The sequence below is a fragment of the Solenopsis invicta genome, chromosome 5 (genome assembly GCF_016802725.1).
Source record: "Solenopsis invicta isolate M01_SB chromosome 5, UNIL_Sinv_3.0, whole genome shotgun sequence".
NCBI lineage: Eukaryota > Metazoa > Arthropoda > Insecta > Hymenoptera > Formicidae > Solenopsis > Solenopsis invicta.
Window position 1 is genome coordinate 23,696,865 of NC_052668.1, and position 17,266 is coordinate 23,714,130.

Below are 17,266 nucleotides of genomic sequence, written 5' to 3' on the forward strand. Positions count from 1 at the left end.
CTATGTTCTAATGATATGCGTGCACTACTAAATATTAAAGAAGCAAATTTAAACCAATTGCTCAAGTCAAATAATATTTTGTTATTTTTAACTTCTATGCGTGTCGAAATTTATTATTATTAATACAAAATATGTGGTTAAAAGAACTTCATCTAATCAATCCATTTCAGTGGTGAAAATTTTTTATTTCAAAGTAGGTCCGCATTAATTAACGTACATGCCTAATAAATAATTAATTAAATTTCAGCCAAATTTAACATTTTTATAGTTAACTTGTTCAACTTTTTAATTAATATGAAAAATATTTGTACACGAAAAGTACCGTTTTGCTAAAGTTCGAACATTATACGCACAAATCTACGTATTAGTACGCAGAAAGGCAGTGCATTTTGCGCGCGCGTTTTCGCAGATTTCTGCAACACTCGCACGATTAACATCGAGACACATCGCGCACACGAAGGAACGCGAAGCTTAACTGTAAGGAGTCCTCGAGCACGTACACGCGAATCCTAGTGGATCGTTTCCACCCTCGGCGTCTGGGTAAACATCGTCGCCTCGTCGTTACCGGCTGCAATCTCGGTCTCGCGAAAATCTTGGAACGGAACTCGATATCACCTGGTTGTGGAAAATCGCGCAACCGCGCGGGAAGGCTTAGAAACGGTAAACCTAAGCCAGATCGTGCGATATCGCCCTTCGAGCCCTACAATACCCAGCACGAGTTTCGCGATAGATTCCATTTGGATCTTCCTGGCGCACGATAGCGCGGAAAGGACGGGCGTGATGATAATCAAAGTGAAATTGTCGAGAACGAGATTTGGTGCAAAGGGCGCTTTGGTTAAAAGGCAGACAAAGGGAAACTTTCGACTGCCGACGGACAAGTAATTAAAACGACCGGAGTTTTATTTAATGCACATTTTATTTTACGTACGGATGATTTTTAATCAACTCACTTTGCACCATTACCAGTCGCTCTTGCCACGGGCATACAGTGGCAAAAATTCGATAACAATCGACAGAATTTAATTTGAGAGATATTTATTAAATGTTAAAAAGAATTATTCAATGAATAATTACAGTTGAATTTCATAAATGCAAGAGATATAAAAAGCTTATGCTCAGTTAATATGAATTTTAAGAATTGCTACAAAAATTGTGATTCAATGACTATGTTGTATAAAGTTAAATACCCATAATGCAAAAATGCTTTCCTTGCTTCCTAATAAATTTGAGTATTGCATAACAATATACAATTCCCGAATAAATACAGCGACACAGTTTGCATTAATGTTCATAAATCGTATTCACTCATCGCTTCTGATAAAATTAACGAAAATTACATCCATCGTATTACCCATCGAAGTACACATGAAATACATTATGTAACGTGATTAATTATTCAGAGCAATATTGCTCCACGTTCATTTTTCCAGCTACTTGTCATGTCTAACTTGAAATTTTAATTGCGGTTTTACCGCTGCTTACTTTCGGAATAATTCACTCCGACCTCGCATTCATGAATTATTGCTGAAGCAAAAATTATGACATATTAATTTAGCGTGAAGAAATTTACCTAACATTTTTATACGCGAGTTAATTTATCCGTGTTTCATGCGATCTCAATCTGACGATAAAATTTCTTTAATAAATATAATGCATCGTGACGGTAAGATTATAACATTTAGTGGCAACAAAATATTTATAAATTACAGTGTAAAAGAAAATATAATTTCGTGTAAAGTTATAATTCATCAGATTATAATTCCGCACAAATAATAATAACGAAAGAGAGCGGAGAGGTAAGGATATTCGACATCGCTCAAGAAAGTGGACGGGACGTGCCGTCGGAAATCTCAAGCGAATTTTTCACCCCGGGGCTTCCCTCGCTACCCCGTTGATTACATTAGGGGCGGGAAAGGCTTTCCCCTCGACTTGCAGCGAGAACCGACAGGATCTTCCAAATCGAAGTCGGCTCTCCGCCGACAAGAATCTCGTCATTAAGATTTTTGATTTGAATGCAAATGGCTACTTTCCCCTATCTTGCGCGGGATCCCACCCATCCTTTGGCGGATATCTCCAGGGAAAATGGACAGGCTTTGATGTCTCGGCAGAGCGTTACGGAATGCACTTAATGTTTCGTAGAACGCGCGTGTTATTACCCTTACTCGCCACCAGCGCTCTCTCGTTCTCCGTAAGAGATATTTTTATTTAGAGTACCTTACAAGCGCGATCGCGCAAATCGTTCTCATTTACCTTTCGTGCTTTACGGAAGGCGTTCCGTAAAACGAAAGGATCTCGTAATATTTCACTTTTCTCTCCCGAACGGCGCGAAAGCGCTATACCGACCGACCTGCCGCAATCTGTAACCCTATCGATTTTTTATTATCCCGCTTGGAAAGTCTTTTGCCGCTGTCGAAACGCGATTTTCGTCGCTCTTTGTTTTCCCCTTCATCGAAGTTTTCCCGTAATAATATCTTTTATTATTTCTCTTCCGCCACGTGTCGCCGACATTCATAACGCCAACCGATTTTTACCGGTTTTTACCGCTCGAATGACAGTACGTAACTCTCGCAATTGGGATAATTTCTCACGGTGGACGTTTTACATCAGTGTTCGAGTCTCGCTCTACGATCTCGCTAGACAACGAGCGTCGTTAAACTTTTAACCACCCATGGCCGTTGTGTACGAACGTTTCAAGTTAAAATGGCGCTCTCCGTGTGTGCATCGCGTCGCGACCCAGGTAAGGCGAGACGTAATTTACTGGTTTCTGCTTGTTACACCGACCGCACGTCGACGTGTCGCCGGCGTTTGCTCGTAAAGCCGACAAACTCGACGTAATTTTATCCCGTCTCTAGATACGCCGCTACACGTATATACAGCTTCGTACCCCTGGTCTTCGGTACTCTTCGCCCTTCGGCCAAATGAGATTTTGCTCGGCGCGGACGACGCAGGTTTCGCAACGAACACGCAACGGACACGCGCTTTGTGGTATCGGGATAGAACAGTTTATGTAATCTGACACAGTGATCCTGTCTTGCTCTTCTCGGGGATAGTTAATCCTTATCCCCATAAGAGACGGTCTCGCCAAGGGCGATGTCTTAAGGATATTTATTTATTTATTTTTTTTTTACGAAGAGAAGGAAGACCATCTATCTTAATCTATCTCTCCTCGAGAAAAGAAATTTTTTTTTAAGAGAAAAGATTATCTTTAATTCAATTGATCATTCTCGATTTATATTTATCGATAAACGTTATTATAGTTCTTTATTTTCTATAGATACCACGTTTAGAAATTTCATGTGACACCGTGACCAATTAAAAATCGATAGAAGAATTATATTAAAACTGCCCTCTAATATTAAAGGTCTATAAAAAAAAAAATTCGCAAATTATAAAGAAGAGTTGAGGTAAACAGTTTATATTGGGTACACACGACGCATAATTAATATCTTTCTCTAATGGTACAATAGCTTTAACTTTATGGAAATATCAAAGCATCGTGGAATATGAACATGTGAGAAACAATACAGGAAGGTCACATTGGTAACAGTCGTTCTCAGAGTTATAGGAGAAAATCGATACGCTATCCACACGCACGCACGATCAACTAGCTAAAAATATCGAATTTCGCAAAAATATAAAATTAATATAAACAATATGATTGTCGGATTGTGTGTATACTGGCGCCAGCGAATCGCAGGCTACGTGGAAATGGCTTTTGATACCGCAATAGCTCGGCAATCGGATTTGCGAGTGAGTAGAGGTTATCCTCCGAAAGGAGAATTTACATGAGAATTTACATGGTTTGCTAGAGACAGTTGCAAAAAGAAGAACGGGGAAAAAGGCAAGCAATTGTGTGAAGGTGGTAGCTGGTGCCCAATATAAATTCAAATGTATTTGACGCATCATCGAACAACGCTCCTATAAAGCTTCGCCCCGTCCCATCCCGTGCAAATTTCTGTTTTCACGTAAATTCCATTTTTCTCGACGAAACAGTGCTTTATTGCCCCAGGAAAAATGCCGATCGTAATATCTGGCCCGCCAATAGCGTAAATGTATGTACAATCTTACTTATCTCAACCACGATTTATGACAGAATTGTAAAACAATTAAAAATAAGGCTAATGAAAGTTGTAAAATCCTGTACAAATGTTGATTATTACACTTCAACACGAAGTAATCGACAAGCTGATAATTTCTGTATTTTTCACATTCTTTTTTTTCCTTTTCTATATTGTAACACACTTCTTAACGTTATTTTTCAACGCGTCGTGATTATATAAAATATTTGCCTCTTCTTCACAGTAACATAATTTGCAGGTGTCTGTATTGTTTGCACGCGAATCGATCGATGATGTAGTCGTAAATTCTGCTTCGATCTTTCTGTTGCAGGAGGTTCATATATCGTGTCGAGAATGTGAATTTAAGCTCAGGTGAGGAGGACTGAAGCGAGTGAACTCAGTCAGGGGACAAGGCAGCAGGTTGATTGATCGCGTGTCAGGTTCCAGCCAACCTGGCGCCAGTCCAGTGGTGCCCAACCCCGTTACCACGTGGCAGCGAGGCTGGCATTCGGGCAACTCTCGCGGGTGCGAGAAGCATGGGGATCTATTAACGGAGACGGAAGTCGTGTCGCTTTTTTTATCGGGATAAAAACTATGGACGGCGGTGCGGTAACGCCACGCACGACAATGTGTAACAAAGTATTTCTGCTTTTTATTACGCAGCTGCGTGCAGTCTATTGTGGACGTGTGTTGGGTGGCAAATAAACCATGAATAAAAAATGACCGTGTAAAAAAAAACATGGATAATACGCTATAAAAATGTGAAGCAACTATGATAAATTCCGTTCTTTTTTACAACGCAGAAACATGACAAACGATTTATTTAAATTTAAATATTAAGGATAAGATACAAGAATGTTAGTATGTGACTTAGATATTGTACAAAGAAACAAGATTACGGAAATGATGTAGCAATGAAAGGTCTCTTTAATATTGAAGGCAATAACTTCTAGTTTTTAATTTTATCAAAGTGTCAACAACTTTTCAAAGTGATTACATTCTTAGACATGCTGTAGGCGTGTTGCGTTATATGAGATGATAAAGAAAAGAAAATCTTTGAGCTTCTCTCAAACTGTGATAATATCGATGTATATTTAATAAAAGTTATGCAATAAAATGCAACAATTATTTCTTCATATCCATTATACAATACCTTGCGTACACTGTTAAATTCGTAATGTCAAATTATACCCAATTTAAATTATTTTTAATTAATTCCTATATGTCGTCATTTTAACTTTAACAAAACAGTGAAGGTAAACACAATTTAACCATATTTGACTCAAATTTAATTTATTATTTACCAAGTGTGCATACCATATGTTAATACAAACGTTACTTTGGAACTAAATAATTCAACCACAGAGATGGGTGGTTCGGTAATGCAGTTCTTTTAATTACATATTTTGTGTTAAAATTATTGATTTATGTTGAAAATAATAAAATGTTATTTAACGCAAGGAATTAAAATTTGATTAAAATTTGATTACTGAATATTCAACAGTGTGTATTGTTATGCTTATTATCCAAAAAATATAAGCCCAAGAACCTTATGCAGGAATTATCATCTTCATTATAAGCAGGACGACGACAACGACGAACGGCGTACTTGCGCCCACGCGGAGGAGCTACATTCTCCGGCAATTAGAATATAATTACGATGAAACAGCGCAGTCATGGGTGGCGATAGATAGCCGGGGTATCGGCTACCCTCTATCACACACGAGAGTGCGAGGAATAAAAAAAAAATAACTTTGAAACTCGGTCAGGGTAAACAGTAACGAAGCGCCGCGCGCGCGCGCGCGCGGCGAACCGTTTTAATTCGCGACGGAAAATACACGTTTCCAGCACGACACGGCCGATCGATAGGGAGTTACTTCGCGCACGTTCGACCGGAGTAGATTCGCGTGTGCGCGAATTAAATTCGCATGGATTTCAAGGAACGTGAACGCGGCGGATTTGAACCCCTATAGGAAGGACCACCCCGTGAAACGAATCACGGCCCTGCGCGCCCCCAACCCTCGTAGCCTGTCAGTCACTTTATCCATCCCCCTGGCCCTACCGCCGCGCCACCGGGTCCCTTTATTTGATCGACGAGTGACGTTATCACGGGTAATATCGGCGAGAAAGAGGAAGAGAAAGAGAGAGAGAGAGAGAGAGAGACGACTCTCCGGTACTTCCAAGCGATCAGGCTCGCTCCATCAAACATTCATGCTGTCGGCCGCAAGCTCGCGCAGTCGACCGACCGCCACCGACCGCCGCCACCCCGTGAAAACGCATCCGATAAAATGCAGTCCAGCCCGACACCTTTTGTGCGCCCGTGCCGTCGTAACTCGTTCGCCCACCACCGCCGTTCATATATATCCGAGATTGAACCTTCGTTTCTGCCGCGTAGCGTTTCCTTTGACCCTCCCACGAATTCGATCGTAATTGACCTCGCTCTCGCTCTCTCGTCCTCTTTATCCCTCTATCTCTCCCTGTAAACACCTGATATTTTTAATGCTTTATTTTCAGACGGTAAGCTTCATCATCTTGCAAATGATGGTTACAGCCATCGTAATGCGCCATTGTCATATCGTGTTAAAAAAAAATCACCTGAAAATGAGTCTTCACACGCGAGCTATTCTTGTGTTGTATGTCGTGCGAAAACCGGTGTGTCCACAGGGCGCTTTCCGGCGTGCGTTATGTTAGGGGAAGGATCGATTTTCGCGGCTGTCGCGATTATGCGCTCCCTGTTTTTGCAACGGCCAATAATAGACCACGGGCGTAAGCGACGACGCGGACGACTGCTTCGCTAATTGAGCGATCTCGATCGTTCAGGTGCGCCGTCACGTTTATTCTTGGGCTTAGAGATTTTAATGGATGGAACGGTGCTCCGAGTAATACGTCGAGAATAAAGGGAAGGAGAGAGTTATTCGGCCGCGCGACGACGAGAATTGCGAGTTTGAAATCTAATAAAAGCGAATAGACACGCCATTAAGAACTAAATCGCATCAAGTGAGATACAAGCCGTCTTTATAGGAGCTACTTGTTTCGAAAGTGACGTGAATGAAATTTTAGATCCCTAAGATAGGCATCAATTGAAATCTATATTCAGAGCAGCGAGAGTATAGCAACTATTCGGTCTCGCAAATTCGAGTAACTAACAAATACAGTAGCGAACTTCGATATTAGCTTCGTCGTGGGTTTATAAGTGTTAATTAAATCGCGACATAAATGCCGAGAGCTTAATGACGTGGAAGTCGTGTTTAATGCGGAATGTTGGAAACTTGCCACCTTGCACAACAATCGAGGTAACCCCCCGGCGGAGATCACAGGTGAAAAGCGCAGAGAGGAACAGAGAAAAGGGAGAGAGAGAGAGAGAGAGAGAGAGAGAGAGAGGTTGAACATGAGGAGAGTAGAGCGGACTCTAGAGCACTTCGTCACACTCCGGAGAAGACAGAGAGGACACGGCGGCTTGTTCTAGTTTACGATTCTCAAAACGAGAACGTGGAGGGAACTCAGGTACCCGTATGTCCCACGTGGCTAAGAGGTTCCCCCGAAATTGTTGGAGAATTCGGGCGGGTCCGCCGCCGAGATGACTCCTGGGGGAGCTCCGATGAAAGATACTCTTTACTCGACTCTCGTCATCCACCATTCTGATGCCCGCATCAAAATTTCGACTACTAAGGTTGCATATCTTTAACAGCGTACGGAAAGAGAGAATGCACAGGGTAAAAGATCCTTATTATAAAAAAAAATGATTTTATCGCGTTAAAAAATCGTTTTATCTTATTACGATATAAAATTTTATTTTATTGTGTAATAAAAAGTTCGTTTTATATAAAGTAAAATTGCCTGCAAGTTGCCTACAATTATAAGATTTAAATTAATGCATAATCTGTGATATTTCTCCCTCTCCTCTCTCGCTTGTTACGAGAAACCGCTGGGACGTATAATTCAGAGATGAATTTATTAATTATGTAACTAATCGATCTGGACTTGTGATTATATTAATTGTTTGCGGCCTATCCAATTCATTACGTATTAATGTATCGACTGCCTCATTAGAGCTGTGGCGAACATAATCGGAAAAGTTGGATACAATGGATTATAATACATACCAACGCGACAGCAATCGCTCATGTAGCCAGCCCATATTTAGCGGCAAACATGACCATGTAATTCTCAACATTGAGTGCGAACTATTGCACGTCAGTATTAGATTAATATTTTTGCACAAAATGCGATATAATTTGATTTTATCATTTTGCAATATTTTAAGTACATCTCGCATTGCTCATCATTTCCAAATTCATTTTATTTCATTTGTTTCTGTACATGTAAATGCTTTTGTTTAGACCAGCGGTAATTAGACTAAATAATCAAGCGAGAAGACAATTTTGCAGAAATGACCGCGATGACGCTTACTCCCGCATAAAAGCAGGCTGCAATAATCGCGCCCGTCTGCAAATCCGTCGCGGACAGTTTTATAATCCACCGGTTTTACACCGTCCCTTCATTAATACGGCGGGACAGTAAACGGGGTTAATCCGTGGTGCACGACAACGCGAAAGCACCGAATTCGCCGACTGTATTGTTCGTAAAGTTTAAAAAAGCGTTTCTACACAAAAAAAGTGTTACGGTTCTCTTACACGGTTTATTTTATCGACTAAAATGCGCTTAAAAAAAAATTATTTTTTTTCTTCCAGAAGATCTATGTGACTTCCTTTAGAACTGCCGCAGAAACTTTTTAAAGGCGTCATTGCACGATATAGGATAGCGTACATTTTTACGAGTCTGTTTTATCTTCTGCTTTGGATTATCTCTTCTTTATTTCAAGCAATTTATTTTAAAATATATTTTCAAATGACAAAAGATTTGATCTACGGCGTAAACAATTACAGTGCATCTTTCCCACCGATTTTCCAGTATTTTTCTAGTATTGAATCAACTTTTCCTTAACTATTTCATGTTACATTTTTGTAAATACGTTTTAAATCGTCTGAACTATAAATGTGCAAGAGACAATTGCGTACATTCTAAAAGATCGATAACTGCAAAATAAAGAGTCGGAAGCTCTTACAGAATTTTTGAATCAAACTTCTATTTTACGGTATTATATGAGGGGCTCTGGTAAAGCGATTTCATAAAGCGAAAAAGTAAATTGGAGGTATGAGAGGAAAAAGAGTTGGCAAAGAGTCGGCTTCTGCTTTGATGACTTAGCACGGGTCGCGGCTTTCAAAAAATTCATCGAGCGTTCTAATCGTATCACGGTTTCCTTCTCGCAATAATTACGCGAAGCACGAACCGGTTTTCCAATAACTCCACGGAGAGAAGCATGAATAGGAAACTTGCGATGGTAGCCACAACCTTCGCAGTTACTTCGTTATCAAGAATTTCCGTGTCTCTGATGTCTTCGTGTTACTGATCCATTATACCAACTATAAATACCAAGCGAACTCTTTTCCGCACTCGACATTAAGATGTATATACAAGAAGTCTCAACAATGTTTAGCTCCGCTCAGTAGTTTATAAAGTCAGTAATGTTCAATAAAATCAATCATGTTACGTCATGTTTCAAAAAAATTGTAATAATAAGCTCGAACAAACTCGACTTATTTATACAAAAAAAAACTCAATATAAGAAAACTCGATAACGAGCAAGAAAATTAACAACAATAATAACGATTTCATTCTGACCTATTTAACGATAATTATTTAACAATATATTTCTTGGCTGAGAATGACTAACAATAAGTATATAGTTAGAACGTTCCACACAAAATTTTTCATTTAATTTTTTAATAAAATTGTTATTGTTTCACCTAATTTTCTTGCTCGTTTTTGTCCTTTTTTATATTGAGTTTTTTAAAAAATATTGGAATTAAACTTTGTAAAATTCTTGGAATATTAGCTTTTAATTGCAAAATTATACAAGAGTTAATTCAACGCATAAAATGATCTTTGTCGCAGCGTTTCCCTCTTGGCTCTCTCAGTACCGTCGTTTTTCCGGTTAGTTTACCGCGGATGGACCATAAATTTACGCCCGAAGGAAACGACGAACAGTTTGTCCCGCCACGAAACAGACACGGACGGCGCCAAAGAAGACGGCGCGCTTTGAGTTCCTAATCCGTCGGGGAGATTGAAGAACTGTGAAAGAAAGAGTCACGAGAGATATAAAAGGGACCAAGGGTGGATTCTAGGACAAAGGGCGGACGAGACCGCGACGAGTGAAAGGATTTGACACGTCGAATGAAAAATTCACACGACAAGACGGATGACGAAGGGACGCGCGAACAGAGTAATGTTGAAAAAAAATTCAAGTATCATTCTTCCAAAATGTCAAAATGATCTAAAGGATTGAGCCTATGAAATGTATATGAAATACACAACATAAAATTGCTGGACCAATGAGAATCCAGCATAAACTCGCGCCACACTAAAAAAAATTGTTTTACGAGTATAGTCACAATTTTTTAGTTGCAAAAAAATTAACTAAGATAAAATAAATAATCATCAAGTATTGTAATATCGCATATGTTTAGTACTTAACCAATTTAAATAACCAAGACAGAATTTATGTCTAAACTTTTTGTGAAATTTAGAGAGAAAATTTTTTTTATAGCATCTATTCATGTAAACGTCAATCATACTTGTTATAAAATTTGACTGTAATTATCGATAAGATCTTTTATATTTTCTAGAATTATTAAAACGTTGCTGCTATAAAATTCTATGTAACAAAGTATTTTAACAGACAAAAAATAATAAATTTTGTTGCAACATCTTAGGAATCTATCTACATTAGTAAAACTTTTTAACGCATATTAGCATATAAAGGACCGGAAACTGATGTATCGATTCTAGGGCGATGCCATCTTTTTCGTGAATTAATGCAATGACATAGTCAACAAAATTCCAAGTTTAAAACTGCAAAAGTCGTCCAAAAACTTGCCGGTTCTCAGGAGATTAATTTGCATAAAATTCCCATTGGTCCAGCGGCCTTAAGCTATGCTTATATTATACTATACATTTTATGTAAAACAAGCTTTACGTAATGTTCGGTCTCGTAAGACGGAAAAATACTTTTAATATCTCTTTTATGTCCTGACAAGAGGCATTGTATTAGTATTAGCCTGAAACAACAGTGTCACCCAGAGCGTTAATTAAATCTTTCAACGGCCTCTCTGAATGGTCTCCGACGCACGTGCGACATGACCGCACCGCGACCGCATCCGTCATTGCGATCATTACGGGATCGTTGGCACGTCGTCGCCACGCGACGGAAGACGCTGGCACTGCAGGTATTCCGTCCCGGGAATGCAAATGGCCCCGCCGCGGATGGTAATATGCAGATTAATCCGGCCAGCCAGCCGGCCCGAAAACTCCTCGTAACTATTCTCATTCCCGGGCGGAGAGAGTGTGCCGAACTGTTCGCCGCAAATCCCGGCTGGGTTCTTACGACAATTGTCTCTCGCGCGGGCGAGAGGATCGGGTTTCAAAATTTTTATCCCGGGAGAAAAAACTTGAGCTCGAGAAACTTGAATGTCGAGAAATGGCACTCCGACAAGTTTTCTCGGATCTTTTATTTGACATTTCATTATTAGGATACTTAATGATAGATAAACTGACAAGATATTATGATAAAATTGCTCAGAAAAAGTCGATTCAAGAGTATCGATCGAACGAATATTTGAATGAAAAGTTGCGGAAGAAATTTATATCAGCCTGTAACGATTTTAATTCATTCAATCAGGTATAATAAAGTTTATCAAATCCGGTTTGCGTCACTTTCGAAATAAACACCTCATTTAGGGCAAAAGGGATGCTGGGTTTGTCGACAGAATTACTACCGCGGGAATTACTTCGTGAAATTTTCGCAAATCGTCCTGGGACGTAGGCAGAAATCTGATTTCCAAGTTTTGCCGGAAGCTTGGGGATTGTTTCGGAACTTAAATTGGGGTTGGCGCTATTACCAAGATGGATTAAGAGATGCTTGATAAACGTCAGGTAGAGCATCATGACGCGTAACAATCTTCGTTAATATATTCTATATCGTATTAATCAATCTTTACAAAATTTTCTGAAAACTTCAGTAGAAAAAAACCATCTTCCTCTGTGTTACCAACAAATAATAAAAGAAAGGAGATACAATATTTACCTACCTCTATATTCATATTATATTAAATTTGTATTCTTCCCTATTGGCACGAAAATTGTAACTCGTCTCACTCGAATCATGCTTGTGTCACAATTACAGTAAATCAAGTTATTGTTGGTTTGTTAATGGCAAGCAAATCTCCGTGCTGGGACAGATATTATCGTACGTACAGACTCCATAACGCATCGTTATGTTTGAATTGAGCATACTAATAGAACAATCGAAAAGTTTTCATAATTATTAATAAAATTAAATCAAGCCAATCTCCATTTTATAACAAATATTCAAGTCTATGCTTGCTTCTAATATTTATAAAATAGTTTAAGAAAGATGTATCAGTATGGCTTTTTCAAATAAAAAAATTTCATTTATTTTGAAAAAAGATAAATTTGTATTAATTATTTAATGCAGCATTTAATTCTAAAAAATTTTAATTCTACACATTATAATAAAACCAACATTTAAAAAATAAAAGTAATTTAATAAATTTCTCTAAAAGTTAAAAGAAAAAAGATAAAAATAAGATTATAAGGTTTTTACACTGCGCGTAATATCTAATTACATTAAAAATTTTGATTTACTTTGTCTCTGGCATTTTGTCGCAAATTTTATTTCGATATTTTACGAACGACATTTCAGGTAATAATTACGTAATTGTAATAAATGGTAATAAACAGCTGCCAATATTTCTGGATATCAATGACGATCGAACCAACACGAACCGCGAAAAATTTGCGTACTCGAGAACGCCGGGGCAACACGGTGAAAACAATTCGTCTCAATAATGCCACTCGGGAAATATCGATGTTATTTTATTGAAAGGGTAGCTGGGTGCGAATAATACCGCCATAAATCATAGAGACGCCGCGTAGACAAATGTTTCGCTGTACGAACGTAAATGAACGAAGCGGAAGCGCGCATTGGTGTACCGTATTTTTATTTCGTATCCAGAGATCGCTCTAAATCTAAAAAAATAATAAAATCAAAATCAAATAAAATTAGACACGTATGATTCAATCTGCGTATGCGACTTGTGTCTGCAACGATGAAAACAGGTTTAATGCAGGAAAATAATTAAACAAAATAAACGTTATTTCTATGTCCCGCCTTACCAATACCTTCAAATAAATTTTTTATATTTAATATAACGGATTTATTTTCGCGATGCAGACGTGCATGCTCTTGGTCGCTAATTGATCCTTCGGACTGATTTATCGCTTGGAGATTTCGTGACAACCCTTTCCGCATCCAGGAGGAGGTTATCACTCACCGGTGCATCGGCGCATCTGCCGCGAACATCGTGTAATTCCTCGGGAACGAGGTTGACTCTGGAGGCGGCAGGTGGTTTCCGAGACCGAGTCTGATCGATAGACAAAGGGGAGAGAAGCAGGCCTGATGACGAGGCGACGATCGACGGCGTTATTACTCAACGTCCGTCTCGCGATGTCGATCGCATACGCGTCCGAGAGATAGAAAGAGAGAAACGATAATAATTAATGTCGCTTTTCCTATCCGAAACTTTTCCGCCACGTAGCCGTGACCGAGCACGTGCGCGCATTCCCGCCACGTACGTAAAATACGCGACATGTCACGAGTGTTTCGCCGTGCCGAAAGTTTCCGACCCGAAAACTGGATTTTCCGCGCGATCGTGAGTAACGGTACGCTGCGTGTCTTTGTCACTACCGGGAGAAGATAATATTACTCATCAGGAATGGAAATCGCATACTTGATGACCAAGCATTGTCAACTTCGTGAGATATTTCAGTCGTATAAATGCACGACCGTAACTGACGGATTCTTAAGTAGTAATTACAACGCGAAGGATTATTAGAATTCTCAAGTATGCAAATTCCTAGAATATATGCATACATTTAGAAAAATTAAAATATTTCGTTCGATACGCGGAAAAGTTTTTTTATGCTCAAATAAATATATTCGATATTTATTTTAACATTTTCTCGATTTAAGTAAATATTAGCTGGTGCAATTTTTAAACTTATCAAATATTTTTTTTAATCAAGGAAACGATATTAAAATAAATATATTTATTAAACATAAAACAATATTTTTCAATTTATATTCAACTAAACATTGGGTTGATTCAACAATTATTTAGTAGCACAAAAAAATAAGGAATAATTCATTCATGCCAACTATTAACATTTTTTAATCAAGAATTAATCAAATCAACTCATTTAGTTGTATGTACTAAACTAAATATTTTTCGATCATTTTCTTTCGGTATGGAATATATTTATTTATAGATTATATATTATTATAGAATATATATCAAATTAATAATGTAATTAATTTCTACATTATCGACAATAGTTTCTCTTCTTGTAAAATCATTCGTCGTATCAAAATTATAACAATCATTATCTTCACAATTTAATCGTATATACGATGTGTAATAACTGAAATCTTCTTCAAATAGTGTCTGGCAAACAGATTTGCGCACAAAAAGCCGGAAGCATTGGCGATCGTACGAAAGTAAGAATCTCGTTCGATCACCGCGACTCGAATGCAATTTTTCAACGGGTCTTTTACGGAAGAGGAGTGAATTCCCTCTTGACAGAGGGGAAGTAATTCTGCATTAATAAAAGCCAAGGAATTTCCGTTCGAGCACGAGCGAGTTGTTACCGCGGGAATGCATACTCGCTCTCAAGCAGTCCCGGCACGTTTTTAAAGTGTCTCCGGTGTCAAACACTCCTTTCGCGGAAAAGTCCGGGAAGACGGGCGCGCTTTCTCCCGACGTCCATTCCCCGGAGAGGATTTTCGCGAATTCGTTTCGGCTGTATTTTCCACCCTCGAGCCGGATACGTTCCGTGGGGCGCGTAACGTCGCCGAGATGTCTTTTCGTGGAACAATATTTTCGTTCCGTTTCCGCGCGGCCGTTTGTCCCTTTCCTCCCCCCCCCCTGCCCCCTTTTCCTCTTTACGTCGCAGGCTGGAGAGAAGAGAAGATGTACGTCGATCGACGTTATCGTATACGGCAGATCGAATTCCGGTCGTTCGCCCGTATTTGTCGATCGACGACCTTTATCTGTTGAACTGTGTTATATTGCGAAATTCACGTCCGTGTTTTTCACGCGATTAGACAGGGACAATCGAAGAGGCTGCGGGTTCCGAACGAGTTTCGTTTCGAATTTCATTTGGGAATCCGAGAATCGTATGCACCTCTCGCGCGAGGAAGAAGAAAATATTCGCAAAGAAAAGTATCACGAATTATGTAAAAATATTGTTTCAACGTTCTTTTCGGGAGATAGAATAGAATTTCTCAATGTAGGAGTGAATAAATCGATTCGCGCGAGCGTATCACAGTGCTTACGCAAGATCCATCAAAACTACACGGTATCGCGGTACGGCGAACATTTTCGTACGTCTATCAAAACTTTGATAATACTGAGATCTCGATAGAAAGATGCAGCGGTCGGTCCACGAGTCGGCAAAGAGGGTGCAAAAGAGAAGCTACGGAGGAGAAGCAGGAGGAGAAGGAGGAGGAGGAAGAGGAAAATCGAAAAGAGGGATCGTGAGATGTGGGTCGGTGATCGATTGCGCCGGTACATGCACAATAACCGAGGGATGAAGCCATGTATCCGAGCTAAACAGCCCATTTGCCCGGTACAATGAAAGCGACGTCGCTGTGGGCCCGACTTAATTACCAGAGGCTGCCTTTGGCAAACGGTGGCGAGAGGGACGAGGGGGCGAGGCTTTATCAGAAGCGCCTTATACGGCCGAGCTTTGTTTAATGGCCGCGCAAGAATGCGAATTTGGCGACACGCCTAGGAATCTAATCTAAGAAGCTATCCCGGAGCCGCCTCTTGAATTCACCCCCGAGTTAGTGATACTCGAGCGATTATGAATCACGTTAGCTATTATTACGGTAACGCGCCTTCACTGATTTATCGTCGCCGCGGAGTATTACTGCATTTACCGAACACTAAATCATTCGTTTTAAAATACGGCTTAAAATATTTTTGTACGGAATCGCAATCGTGAAGTTTTTTTTCGCTGCTCAAGTTATATGAGAATTTTTCTCTCTCTTTCTCTCGAAAGGTGGGTCGCGTAAAATCGACTCACAGTCGAGAAAAATGCGTCCTTTGTTAGAAAGTCGCCTATAACGGAGTTCGGCGCGGATTGTATAAACCACTTTCGTCCTTGTCTCCTGCATAACGCGCATGATGCATCGCGACGCGACCGGGCTCCATTTTCCGTGGAAACAAAACAGTTTCCCGATAGTTTCCGGGATGGGGAGCGCGCGAAAACGAAGGAAGCACTTCGCCATTAGTCTGCGCGAAACTGTTGGTATGTATCATTCTGTAACGAGGGCAAATTGCGAATCCGCGCTACACTTACCGGAGTTTTCATAAAGTTCGCCGGGCGGGAGAGGCCACTGCATTAGACGAAAGATACCTGGAACACAAAACGAAAAGAACATCTTTAACTCGCGCAGAAACTACGTTAGCAGAGAAACTTCGAGTTACGCGGAGTCTCAAATCTCGGCAATTAGCCGGACTATCGCGACGCTCATCTTCTCAACGAGGTAAATCACTCGCTAATTGCAGCTTCTTTATTAGATACCTGTTATCCCGGTATATTAGTGAACAATATTATGAGATCAATGCTATTCTTAAAGAGCATATTTCGAAACAACGCGTCGCTTTTTATCGCTTGCTTTCAAAATAAATAAAAGAAAATAGCCGTAAATTTACGAGATAAATTTTTCTCTCAAATATGAGGAATAAAAATTGAAAAAAAATCATATTTAAATCCACCATAACAATTGCAAGTCAATAATATTTAACAAATTATAATTAAAAAATTTTTAAATGACGTATATTAAAAATCTTAGGAAGAAAATGTCGTATAAAAATAATATTGCAAATAAAGATTGCAAGTTTTTATCACCCTGAATATGACCATATTATAATATTTTTGTTCAAAAATATCGTACATGATTTACATTTTATAACAAAATTATTATAATTTATGTGACTATTTCAATACCAAAAAAAAAATTGAATTCCATTAAATTAAGAAATTCTACAAAGTAAACGCAGTTT

The 17,266-nt window shown here is 39.3% G+C and overlaps 1 protein-coding gene across 3 annotated transcripts in view; it reads right to left on the bottom strand.

Annotated features, from left to right (window-relative positions):
• LOC105195223 (protein Fe65 homolog) overlaps positions 1-17,266 on the bottom strand; it is a 164,513-nt gene that overhangs the window by 117,569 nt on the left and 29,678 nt on the right. For all 3 annotated transcript variants that reach the window (XM_011160558.3, XM_026130985.2, XM_026130984.2), the window contains one exon: positions 16,560-16,616. The gene's annotated coding sequence lies outside the window, so the exon portion shown is untranslated. The remainder of the gene's footprint in view (positions 1-16,559; positions 16,617-17,266) is intronic.